Below are 12672 nucleotides of genomic sequence, written 5' to 3'. Positions count from 1 at the left end.
AGCGCGTAATATATTAGATGTTGAAACAACTACCCTCCGAAACAAAAGAATAAAAAACTCCTTTCCCTTTACAACGTTATATGGTTTTCCGGTGAGATCCCCTCCGTTTGGAAGGAGGCTATTATGATTCCAATTCTGAAGCACAGAAAGGATCCTTCCTCTGTATCAAGTTACAGACCTATAGCATTAACAAGTTGCCTCTGCAAAGTATTCGAAAAAAATGATTAACTGTCGCCTACTACACTTCCTCGAATCAAATTGCTCAACCCATACCAGTGCGGGTTTCGGGAGGGCCGATCCACCAGTGACCATCTCATACGTATCGAGGCACGTATCCGTGAAGCTTTTGTTCATAAGCAGTTTTTGTTATCTGTATTCCTTGATATGGAGAAAGCCTATGATACTACGTGGCGGTTTGGTATATTGAGAGACCTCTCACACTTAGGTATACGCGGTAATATGTTCAATGTTATCGAAAGTTATTTGTCTAATCGCACATTCCGTGTTCGAGTGGGCGATGTTTTGTCACGGAAGTTTGTACAGGGAACTGGAGTGCTGCAGGGCGGGGTGCTCAGCTGCACGCTCTTTAAAGTAAAAATTAGTTCTCTTCGTCTGCCATACCACGTAACATATACTCAACATATGTTGACGATGTGCAGATAGGATTACAATCAAGTTCCCTCGCAATCTGTGAGCGACAGGCCCAGCTTGGTCTTAAGGTCTCCAAATGGGCTGATGAGAACGGGTTCAGACTGAACCCACAAAAAAGCACCTGTGTCATTTTCTCTAGAAAAAGAGGCCTGCACCCTGATCCTGAAATTGTGTGGCACTGAGCGCGTTCCTGTAAACGGGGTACATAAATTTTAGGCATAATTTTAGAGGCGAAATAAACCTTCGTACAGCATATAAAGTATCTTAAAAACAAATGTATAAAAACAATGAATATCTTAAAGGTGCTGTCACGCACAACCTGGGGCAGTGATAGAAAATGTCTTATGAACTTGCATAAAAGTCTCGTACGCACATGACTAGACTATTGAGCCATAGTTTACCAGTCGGCTACTCCAACTGCTCTGAAGATGCTTGACCCTGTCCACCACTTAGGAATTCGCCTGTCCACAGGCTCCTTTAGAACAAGCCCAGTGGAAAGCCTTTATATTGAATCGGATGAGTGGTCACTTCACCTGCAGAGAACATATTCGTCTTTCAAGTATTTTCTGAAAGTGAACGCAAACAGTGAGCACCCCGCGTATTCCGCCATAAACGATTTGTCGAGTTCTCAACTTTTTTGTAACCGGCCCACAGTGGCACAGCCTTTCTCACTGCGTGTTAGAGACATAGCTGAAGAAACAAGGGTTCTACTGCTTGAATACCACCTTATGCCCCCTGCTATACGGCCCCCACCGTGGCAGTGGCAACCTATACACTGTGATAAATCTTTCGTATACCTGTTACAAAGCGCGCGCCTGTCGCGCATATCCGAATGTACTTCCTCGAACTACAGCATAAATACTCCTCTCCTGAATTTTTTACAGACGCATCGAAGTGTTATTCTGGCGTGTCTTACGCAGCGGTAAGAGCACTTACCGCTGCGGTTAGCACTTACCGTACTTCACATCCTGATGCAATGCACTGAATTAGACGCAAATACCCCGCAGGGGCATCTGCGGCAGCAGGCGTTTGGTGTGTTGCGACACCACGTACCCGAGCACACGAGGGTTGGACCCTCCCAGGTGCAGCCGTGCGCGGCTTCGCCGTGTCCGGGGAAAGGGGGATCCTGGGGGTTGAGCCGATGCCGGATGTTCGGACCGTCAAGGCCCCCCGGCGGAGGCAACACACCTCTTTGGCCTCTGCTTCACGTAGACGGCACCCCCGGACTGACCCACCCGGGGGAAATCGGCAGTCGCCTTTTCCTGTCCGCCTCTTCAACCTTTTTCTTTCCTATCTTCTTTCTTTTACTGTCTTTTCATCTCTTCTCTTCCGTCACTTCCTAATTTTCCTAGGCGGCTAGGGTTAACCTTGTGTATGTGCCCTCCCTTGGGTATAATATATTAGGTTATAGTGGCGATGTACGGTTGGCGCCTGCAGCCTTACCCGTTAAGTGCTGCAGCGTCCCCAAGTTTGGCTCCGTAGTGGGTGGCCGCCATTGCCGCCGAAAAGAAAAGAAAGTACTATGGGAACACCCGCATTCCCCCGCATACTTGATCGTCACCCTCAAAAGAGGGGACGCACCGATGACCTAACCACATGCTTCAACAGAACAAGAGACCTATCCGAAATATCATGTTGTGCACAGCGAGAACTCCGAAAAACAGGCCAGATTCATTTCCCCTTTCATAGTTGCAAAATCTTTAACCGAAGCCATAGGGTTAGGTTATAAAGTAACGAAAATGGCTAGCGGGGACCTTCTCCTTGAGATCCCTCAGAAATATCAGTACGAGAAGCTTGGCAGTCTTGTGACATTTGGTAACATACCAGTTTCTGTTACACCACACCGAACAATGAATAGCTCACGGGGAGTCGTGTCAGAGGCAGACCTCCAAGATTTGACAGAAGCTGAACTCCTGGAAGGGTGGAAAGAACAAAATGTCACTTATGTAAAATGTATTATACTTAGACGAGACAACAAGGAAATCCCCACTAAGCATCTTGTCCTAACATTGCATCCAGCGTACTGCCAGAAACCATCGAAACAGGATACATCAGGTTAAATGTGCGACCATATATCCCCAACCCTGACGGTGTTTCCTATGTCAGAGGTTCGGCCATGGCTCGCAGAGCTGCCGTGGTCAAATAACTTGTGCAAAGTGTGGAGTCCAGGACCACCGCTCCGACAACTGCAGTGGCACACCTCACTGTGTGAACTGCAGTGGTGACCATCCAGCCTACTAACGCTCCTGTCCGAACTGGAAGAAAGAAAAACAATCAACCTCAAAGTCAAAGAAAACATTTCGTTTAAGGAAGCCCGTAAGAGGTGCTCACCCTTTCCACGCACACCTTATGCTGATGCGGCGCGTCGGGGGGCAGCGTCGCAGCGGCCATTGCCAAGTGCCCAGCCCGCGTGCAGCGAGCAGGTACCTTTGGCTCCTGCCTCCAGGGTGGAAGTAGGTAAGCCTACTCCATCCAACCAGCAAACAGGCCAGGCTACCCTTGGGTTTTCGGACCCACAAGAGTTATCTGTGGCAACCTGCGCTACACGCAGCGATCCCGCAGGACCGATAGCGGCCCCGAAGGCAGTCGCAGCGAAGGCTGCCTCAACCTCCCCGGGCCCTTCCAGCGCTGGCAACAGCCGGCGCAGCCAAATCCCACAGGGAGCCCCATCGACCTCCGGGCTGGTGGGCGCAGGGGTATTGCCTTCCGCGGCGGGACTCTCTCGGAAAACTTCCCGCTCGCAAGAGCGCGTGTTCTGCGCCTCACAAGAGCCAATGGACACTACACCTATCCTCACGGCGCACCAAACGCCTAAGGAGCGGCGAGGCTCCCTCGAACGCTCCAGAAAAGGCAAAACCCCCGTTACAGGGCCTCGAAAGAACTCTGTAAACTAAGGCATCACTTCTGTTTCTGTATACACAGCACCAATTTACTTTAAATATGGATACACAACTCATTCAATGGAACGTCAGAGGTCTTCTTAGAAACCTTGATGATGTACAAGAACTCATCCACGAAAACAATCCAAAAGTGCTGTGTTTACAGGAAACACACTTAAAACCAAAACACAAACTTTCTTCAACAGTATGTTACTTTTCGCAAAGATCGCGATGATGCTATCGCATCATCGGGCGGTGTTGCCATTGTAATTCAAAAAAGCATAGCGTGTCAACGTTTGCAGCTACAAACGCCCCTTGAAGTAGTGGCGGTTCATGCTGTTGTCCTAAACAAACTTATCACTGTTTTCTCGCTCTACATACCCCCACATTACAAATTAACTAAACATGAATTTCAGTCCTTCATAGATGAATTGCCAGAACCTTATATTGTTCTTGGCGATTTCAATGCGCACAGCTCCCTGTGGGGCGACTCTCGTATAGATGCGCGAGGTCGTCTTGTTGACAGTTCCTTTTTTCTTCTGGTGCGTGCCTTCTGAATAAGAAACCCACTTATTACTGTCTTGCAAACAATACCTTTTCTTCAATTGATCTGAGCATAGTTTCCCCGTCCATACTGCCTGAAATCGAATGGGAAGTTACGAACAATCCTTACGGAAGCGACCACTTCCCCATACTATTAAGAACACTTAAAGAAAACGAATATCCACCACAGGCTCCTAGGTGGAAGATTGACACAGCAGACTGGGACAAATTCCGAAACTTAACTAGTATATCATGGGATGACATGTCTTCTTTAGAAATCGATGCTGCTGTGGAGTACTTCACAGCTTTCATAATAGATGCCGCATCTAAATGCATACGTGAAGTAAGTGGCTCGGCATGCAAACGGCATGTCCCGTGGTGGAACGATAAATGCAGAATCGCACGTAGGAATCAGAACAAAGCGTGGGGGTCGCTACGCGCTTCGCCCACCGCAGAAAATCTTGTCAACTTTAAGAAAGTAAAGTCCCAAGGTAGGAGAACCCGCCGACAGGCCAGAAGAGAAAGCTGGCAGAAGTATTTATCGAGTATTAACTCGTTTACAGATGAGGCCAAAGTCTGGAACAGGGTAAATAGAATTAGAGGGCGACAAACATATTCACTCCCTCTGGTAAATACACAGGGCGATACACTGCAAGATCAGGCAGACTCACTTGGGGAGCACTTTGAGAGCGTATCAAGTTCAAATCATTATTCGCAATCCTTCCTGAAATATAAACAAATAGAAGAAATTAAGCCATTAACAAGAAAATGTCGAGAGAATGAGCCTTACAACCGTCCTTTTAGTATTGCCCAATTGAGAGCTGCCTTGAGCGCATGCAAGAGCTCCGCACCAGGATCTGATAGAATCATGTATGAAATGCTCAAAAACTTACACAATGACACGCAAGTTACACTACTCACACTTTTCAACACCATCTGGGATGCAGGGTACCTTCCAACCGTATGGAAGGAAGCCATTGTGGTCCCTGTTTTGAAACAAGGCAAAGACCCTTCCTCAGTGGCAAGTTATCGCCCGATAGCCCTCACAAGTTGCATTTGTAAGGTGTTTGAAAAAATGATAAATCGGCGACTCATTCATTTCCTTGAACAGAGCAAAATGCTTGATCCTTATCAGTGCGGCTTCCGAGAGGGGCGCTCCACAGCTGATCACCTTGTACCTTGATCACCTCCACAGCTGATCACCTTTTTCCTATCCACATTCCTCGATATGGAGAAGGCGTACGACACAGCGTGGCGCTACGGAATCTTGAGAGACTTGTTAGAAATGGGCATCCATGGTAACATGCTAAACGTAATAGAAAGCTATCTGTCCAGTCGTACCTTCCGGGTGTAGTAATCGCACCGCTGGCACGAGTTGTTGGGGTCTCGGTGCTGACGCCCGTTATTGCCAATGGGTCGCAAGCCCCAAGGGTAGCGTTGGCCTGGCGGCCTGGGGCACTGGAAGCATCCGAAGGTCCCGGCAAAGCAAGAGAAGACTGGTAACAGAACAACTTGTTTATTCTAACATAGCAAAAGAGCGGCCGGTCAGGTCGACCGAAGTGGAGAGACGGGAGAGCACGTAACTCAACAGTACAAATCGGAGCCTCTCTCCTGGCGTCCGGGGGCAGCTGCTCTTATACTCTCGGCGTCGCGGTCCAAAAGGGAAGGTCACGGGAAGAGCCCACGCGACGGCGGAGCATGAGCCCACGACGGCGCGCACGGTCGAGCCGAGAGACATGGCGAACCGAGTGCAGTGACGCATCGCCAACCCGCCCACACGACGGCGCGCACGGTTGAGCCGAGAGACCTCCTGGCTCCTCATTTGGGGAACTCCGCTCCCCGGCTGCCGCGCTTTGACAAGCGAGGGCACACACACACACACACGCACACACGAAGACACGTGGCACTGAAACACGCCTGGACACGCTTGGCGGGGAGGCGTTGCGGCGGCGTCGCACGGGCCAAAATGTCCGCCGCTTTGAACGAAGCCCCGGCGTCCGTTGCATCCGCGCCGGCATTACCGCGCGTTGTAGGCGAAACGTAACAGACCGCCCCGCCGGGGGAAGGAGATCCCGATGGTCAGGGGACTGCATCCGCTGTCCGGAGGGATGTCGCTCGATGATGCTCATAACCGAAGTCGGGCGTCCTTTGGCGTTTTTTGAGCGCAGCGCACAGAGAAGGCCTCGTTCTCACGTTCAGGTGCACACAGGACACTGCAAAGTGACTTCGGGAGAGTTGACATTTTTGTTCTCGTTTCCGGCAAGCGTTAGAACTACGCCGAAAGTCAACCGCTCAGTCAGCAAGCACGGCACAACCCTCTCTAAGCCCTGCCAGGCTCTTTCCCCTTTTATACTGCTGCCTAGTTCCTTACAGTAGTTTAGCAGCACTCAGAACGCGTCCACAAATCGGAAAATTGCACTAGAAAGCACATCATCACTTTGAAACACTACACAAAAGCAATAAGTTAAAAAAAATCCTGCCTCAGGAAGAAAAACATCAGTAACAAGCAATTTTGAGGCTGATTCCCACGTTAGGGGCTTCGACTTAAGCCATCGGCGTTACCGTTGAGACTCCCCTTTTTGTAACGCACCTCAAAGGAATATTGTTGCAAAGCGAGGCTCCAGCGCAGGAGGCGGCCATTTTTGGGAGAGATGGTCTGCAGCCATTGGAGAGGGCAGTGATCCGTTTCAATGATAAACCTCGAGCCGGCTAGGTAACATGACAATTTCTGAACGGCCCACACGATACACGCACACTCTTTCTCGGTGGCGCTATACGCCTGCTCACGACTGGTCAGCTTACGACTAGCATACAGGACGGGGTGTTCTACTTCTCCATTTTCCCGTTGGCACAGTACAACGCCCATGCCTCGCTCACTAGCATCACACTGAACAACGAACCCTTTTGTGTAGTCGGGCGATCGTAGCACAGGCTGGCTTGTTAGGGCGCTCTTTAGGGCGCTAAAAGCTCTTTCCTTCGTCTCATCCCAGACGACTGTTTGCGGCTCTGTCTTTCTTAGAGCATCCGTCAAGGGAGCCGCGATATCAGAGTACCTGGGGATGTACCTCTGATAGTAGCCGGCGACACCTAAGAACGACCGAATATCGGTCTTCGTGCGCGGTTGCGGGAAGTCTCGCACAGCGGCCACCTTTATTTCAGAGGGGCGGCGTCGACCCCGACCAATCACGTGTCCGAGGTAGACAACCTCGGCCTGTGCTAACTGGCACTTGGGAGCCTTGACTGTCAAGCCCGCATCGCGCAGGCGGGTTAGCACTGCCCGCAAGTGCGCCATATGCTCAGGCCAGGATGCGGAGAATATCGCTACGTCGTCTAGATACGGTAAAGCGAATTCTTGCTGTCCCCGCAACACTTTATCCATGAGGCTTGAAAAGCAGTATGGCGCGTTCTTCAAACCAAAACTCAAAACTTTAGGACGGAATGTCCCCATTGGTGAAATGAACGCCGCATACCTACTAGCCTCTTCTGTAAGTGGAACCTGCCAATAACCCCTGACAAGATCTAGGGTGGAAATAAACTGAGCGCTACTCACTCTCTCAAGGCGCTCCTCGATGTTAGGGATCGGATAAATTTGATCCTTAGTGATGGAATTAAGCCTGCGGTAGTCGACGCAAGGACGAGGTTCCTTGCCCGGTACCTCAACTAAAATCAAAGGGGAGGTATAATCACTCTCACCCGCTTCAATAACACCGAGCTGTAGCATTTTCTTTACCTCAGCCTCCATAATATCGCTCTGGCGGGGTGACACCCGGTACGCCTTGGATCGTACTGGCTCTGGGGAGGTAAGTTCTATGTCATGAGTAAGGACAGAAGTCCTACCAGGCCTCTCAGAGAACAGACCTTGAAACTCTTGTAAGAGCTGGTGTAGTTCGGTTTTCTGCTCAGGCGACAGCGATGCTTTACTTATTAAGTCACTAATGACTTGATCGGTGTCTTTCCTGTTTGTCACTGAGCCTAGTCCCGGAAGCTCGACCGGAAGCTCTTCTAACTTTCCCGCATCGGGAATTTCCTCTCCAGTATCTGGTGCCTTTAACGCTACAGGCTCAATTTTATCCCGTTCGGGCGTGCTCTGAATACTAGCTTGCTGCGCCTCTGACCCTTTTTCATCGTTCAACAACGTCGGCCCCGCAACTACCGCCTTTGCAGCGAGCTCCCGAACCTTCGATCTGGTTAAGGCCTGAACGCTAGCCTCACCAAACAAAAGCCCCTTCTCGCGCAGGAGGTGATCGGACCTGTTCGAAAATAGGTACGGGTACTGGGGGGGCAGCATAGATGACACTGCGGCCTCCGTCTCAAGTGCTCCGAAAGGTCCTTCAATAAGCACTTTTGCTACCGGCAGACACACGCTATGAGCTTCCACTGCTTGCTTGATCCATGCGCACTCGCCCGTGAACATATCGGGTTCTACGTAAGAGGGGTGAACTACATCCATTGTAGCTGCGGAATCGCGAAGCACTCGGCACTCTTTCCCATTCACGAGGAGGTCTCGCATGTAAGGCTCGAGAAGCTTCATGTTCTCGTCAGTGCTGCATATAGACAAAAACACGACTTGTGTTTTTGTTTCTGGACACTGCGCCGAAAAGTGACCCGGCTTCTGGCACGTATAACAAACGCGCGCTTGCCTCGTCTCGAACCGCTTTCTGCGTTCGGCTTCGGTTGCCGCCGTCTCCTTACGTTTGGTCGGACTGCTTTCACTCGCATCCGAACTACGTGTGTCCCCCTTTGCTCTCATGGGCGTGAACTTTGGCCTCTCAAACTTGGAGCCAAATTCACCCTTTTGACCGTCCTTAGCTCCACGAGCCCGACGCGTCACAAACTCCTCGGCTAACTCAGCGGCTCTAGCCACCGTACTAACGTCTGGCCTATCCAAGACCCAGTACCGCACGTTCTCAGGTAACCGACTATAAAACTGTTCTAGCCCGAAACACTGCAGAACTTTCTCGTGGTCACCAAACGCTTTCTCTTCTTTGAGCCACTCCTGCATGTTTGACATAAGCCTGTACGCAAACTCTGTATATGACTCACTTCTGCCTTTCTCATTTTCCCGAAACTTCCGACGGAACGCCTCCGCTGACAGCCGGTACTTTTTTAGCAGACTCGATTTCACTTTGTCGAAATCCTCTGCCTCCTCTCTCTCCAAGCGAGCGACTACGTCGGCCGCCTCGCCGGGTAGCAAAGTGAGCAAGCGCTGTGGCCACGTTTCCCGAGAGAACCCCTGCTTCTCGCACGTTCGCTCAAAGTTAACCAGGAACAAACCAATGTCCTCTCCAAGCTTAAACGGCCGCATCAGGTCAGTCATTTTGAACAATACTCGTTCTCCTGCACCGTGTGCCTGACTTCCATTACGAGCGCGTTCCATCTCTAACTCGAGACGCTTCATTTCCAAAGCGTGTTGACGGTCGCGCTCTTCTTTTTCTTTCTCTTTTTGTTCTTTAAGTTCGCGCTCATCTTTCTCTTTCTGTTCTTTACGTTCGCGCTCATCTTTCTCTTTCTGTTCTTTAAGTTCGCGCTCCTGTTTCTCTTTTTGCTCCTCCCTCTCCTCAATGGTCTCAAGGCATTCTGACAGCTCGTCATCCTCAGCTTCTAACTCAAGAATAGCCCTTAGCAGTTCTGGTTTTCTGAGTTTGTCTGAGACATCCAGACCCAACTCTCTCGCAAGCTCCAGCAATTTCGGTTTGCGCAACGACTTCAAATCCATGGCTGCTCTGAATGCTGCTTTCTCTACTGTCTACTATTGTCTTGCCGCAAACTAACCCGGCAGCAACGACAACCCCAATTACCAGCTCTGTTTCTAACACTAACAAAAGCCTGGCAAAACTCAGAAGAAAGTCCCGCACTCACCAAACCTCGCAGCCAAGAATTCAGCGCAGTCGTTCCGCTGCAGGCAACCAGTCATCACACAGGGCTCGTTGCACTGCTCCCGGATGGTCGTTGTGCTGCTCAGCATACATTCAACCGCATCTCTTCACTGCTGGCCTCCGTTGTCGCGATCCCACCGCTGGCAACCAGATGTAGTAATCGCACCGCTGGCACGAGTTGTTGGGGTCTCGGTGCTGACGCCCGTTATTGCCAATGGGTCGCAAGCCCCAAGGGTAGCGTTGGCCTGGCGGCCTGGGGCACTGGAAGCATCCGAAGGTCCCGGCAAAGCAAGAGAAGACTGGTAACAGAACAACTTGTTTATTCTAACATAGCAAAAGAGCGGCCGGTCAGGTCGACCGAAGTGGAGAGACGGGAGAGCACGTAACTCAACAGTACAAATCGGAGCCTCTCTCCTGGCGTCCGGGGGCAGCTGCTCTTATACTCTCGGCGTCGCGGTCCAAAAGGGAAGGTCACGGGAAGAGCCCACGCGACGGCGGAGCATGAGCCCACGACGGCGCGCACGGTCGAGCCGAGAGACATGGCGAACCGAGTGCAGTGACGCATCGCCAACCCGCCCACACGACGGCGCGCACGGTTGAGCCGAGAGACCTCCTGGCTCCTCATTTGGGGAACTCCGCTCCCCGGCTGCCGCGCTTTGACAAGCGAGGGCACACACACACACACACGCACACACGAAGACACGTGGCACTGAAACACGCCTGGACACGCTTGGCGGGGAGGCGTTGCGGCGGCGTCGCACGGGCCAAAATGTCCGCCGCTTTGAACGAAGCCCCGGCGTCCGTTGCATCCGCGCCGGCATTACCGCGCGTTGTAGGCGAAACGTAACAGACCGCCCCGCCGGGGGAAGGAGATCCCGATGGTCAGGGGACTGCATCCGCTGTCCGGAGGGATGTCGCTCGATGATGCTCATAACCGAAGTCGGGCGTCCTTTGGCGTTTTTTGAGCGCAGCGCACAGAGAAGGCCTCGTTCTCACGTTCAGGTGCACACAGGACACTGCAAAGTGACTTCGGGAGAGTTGACATTTTTGTTCTCGTTTCCGGCAAGCGTTAGAACTACGCCGAAAGTCAACCGCTCAGTCAGCAAGCACGGCACAACCCTCTCTAAGCCCTGCCAGGCTCTTTCCCCTTTTATACTGCTGCCTAGTTCCTTACAGTAGTTTAGCAGCACTCAGAACGCGTCCACAAATCGGAAAATTGCACTAGAAAGCACATCATCACTTTGAAACACTACACAAAAGCAATAAGTTAAAAAAAATCCTGCCTCAGGAAGAAAAACATCAGTAACAAGCAATTTTGAGGCTGATTCCCACGTTAGGGGCTTCGACTTAAGCCATCGGCGTTACCGTTGAGACTCCCCTTTTTGTAACGCACCTCAAAGGAATATTGTTGCAAAGCGAGGCTCCAGCGCAGGAGGCGGCCATTTTTGGGAGAGATGGTCTGCAGCCATTGGAGAGGGCAGTGATCCGTTTCAATGATAAACCTCGAGCCGGCTAGGTAACATGACAATTTCTGAACGGCCCACACGATACACGCACACTCTTTCTCGGTGGCGCTATACGCCTGCTCACGACTGGTCAGCTTACGACTAGCATACAGGACGGGGTGTTCTACTTCTCCATTTTCCCGTTGGCACAGTACAACGCCCATGCCTCGCTCACTAGCATCACACTGAACAACGAACCCTTTTGTGTAGTCGGGCGATCGTAGCACAGGCTGGCTTGTTAGGGCGCTCTTTAGGGCGCTAAAAGCTCTTTCCTTCGTCTCATCCCAGACGACTGTTTGCGGCTCTGTCTTTCTTAGAGCATCCGTCAAGGGAGCCGCGATATCAGAGTACCTGGGGATGTACCTCTGATAGTAGCCGGCGACACCTAAGAACGACCGAATATCGGTCTTCGTGCGCGGTTGCGGGAAGTCTCGCACAGCGGCCACCTTTATTTCAGAGGGGCGGCGTCGACCCCGACCAATCACGTGTCCGAGGTAGACAACCTCGGCCTGTGCTAACTGGCACTTGGGAGCCTTGACTGTCAAGCCCGCATCGCGCAGGCGGGTTAGCACTGCCCGCAAGTGCGCCATATGCTCAGGCCAGGATGCGGAGAATATCGCTACGTCGTCTAGATACGGTAAAGCGAATTCTTGCTGTCCCCGCAACACTTTATCCATGAGGCTTGAAAAGCAGTATGGCGCGTTCTTCAAACCAAAACTCAAAACTTTAGGACGGAATGTCCCCATTGGTGAAATGAACGCCGCATACCTACTAGCCTCTTCTGTAAGTGGAACCTGCCAATAACCCCTGACAAGATCTAGGGTGGAAATAAACTGAGCGCTACTCACTCTCTCAAGGCGCTCCTCGATGTTAGGGATCGGATAAATTTGATCCTTAGTGATGGAATTAAGCCTGCGGTAGTCGACGCAAGGACGAGGTTCCTTGCCCGGTACCTCAACTAAAATCAAAGGGGAGGTATAATCACTCTCACCCGCTTCAATAACACCGAGCTGTAGCATTTTCTTTACCTCAGCCTCCATAATATCGCTCTGGCGGGGTGACACCCGGTACGCCTTGGATCGTACTGGCTCTGGGGAGGTAAGTTCTATGTCATGAGTAAGGACAGAAGTCCTACCAGGCCTCTCAGAGAACAGACCTTGAAACTCTTGTAAGAGCTGGTGTAGTTCGGTTTTCTGCTCAGGCGACAGCGATGCTTTA

At 51.3% G+C, this 12672-nt stretch overlaps 1 protein-coding gene across 1 annotated transcript in view; it reads left to right on the top strand.

Moving 5' to 3' along the window:
* Positions 1-12672, top strand: part of LOC126548146 (putative helicase MOV-10) — a 131103-nt gene that overhangs the window by 39220 nt on the left and 79211 nt on the right. The window lies entirely within an intron of this gene.

This window comes from Dermacentor andersoni, chromosome 1, assembly GCF_023375885.2.
Source record: "Dermacentor andersoni chromosome 1, qqDerAnde1_hic_scaffold, whole genome shotgun sequence".
Classification (NCBI taxonomy): Eukaryota; Metazoa; Arthropoda; class Arachnida; order Ixodida; family Ixodidae; genus Dermacentor; species Dermacentor andersoni.
Note: the sequence above shows the minus strand (reverse complement) of the source record. Positions and strands in the feature narration are given on the sequence as shown.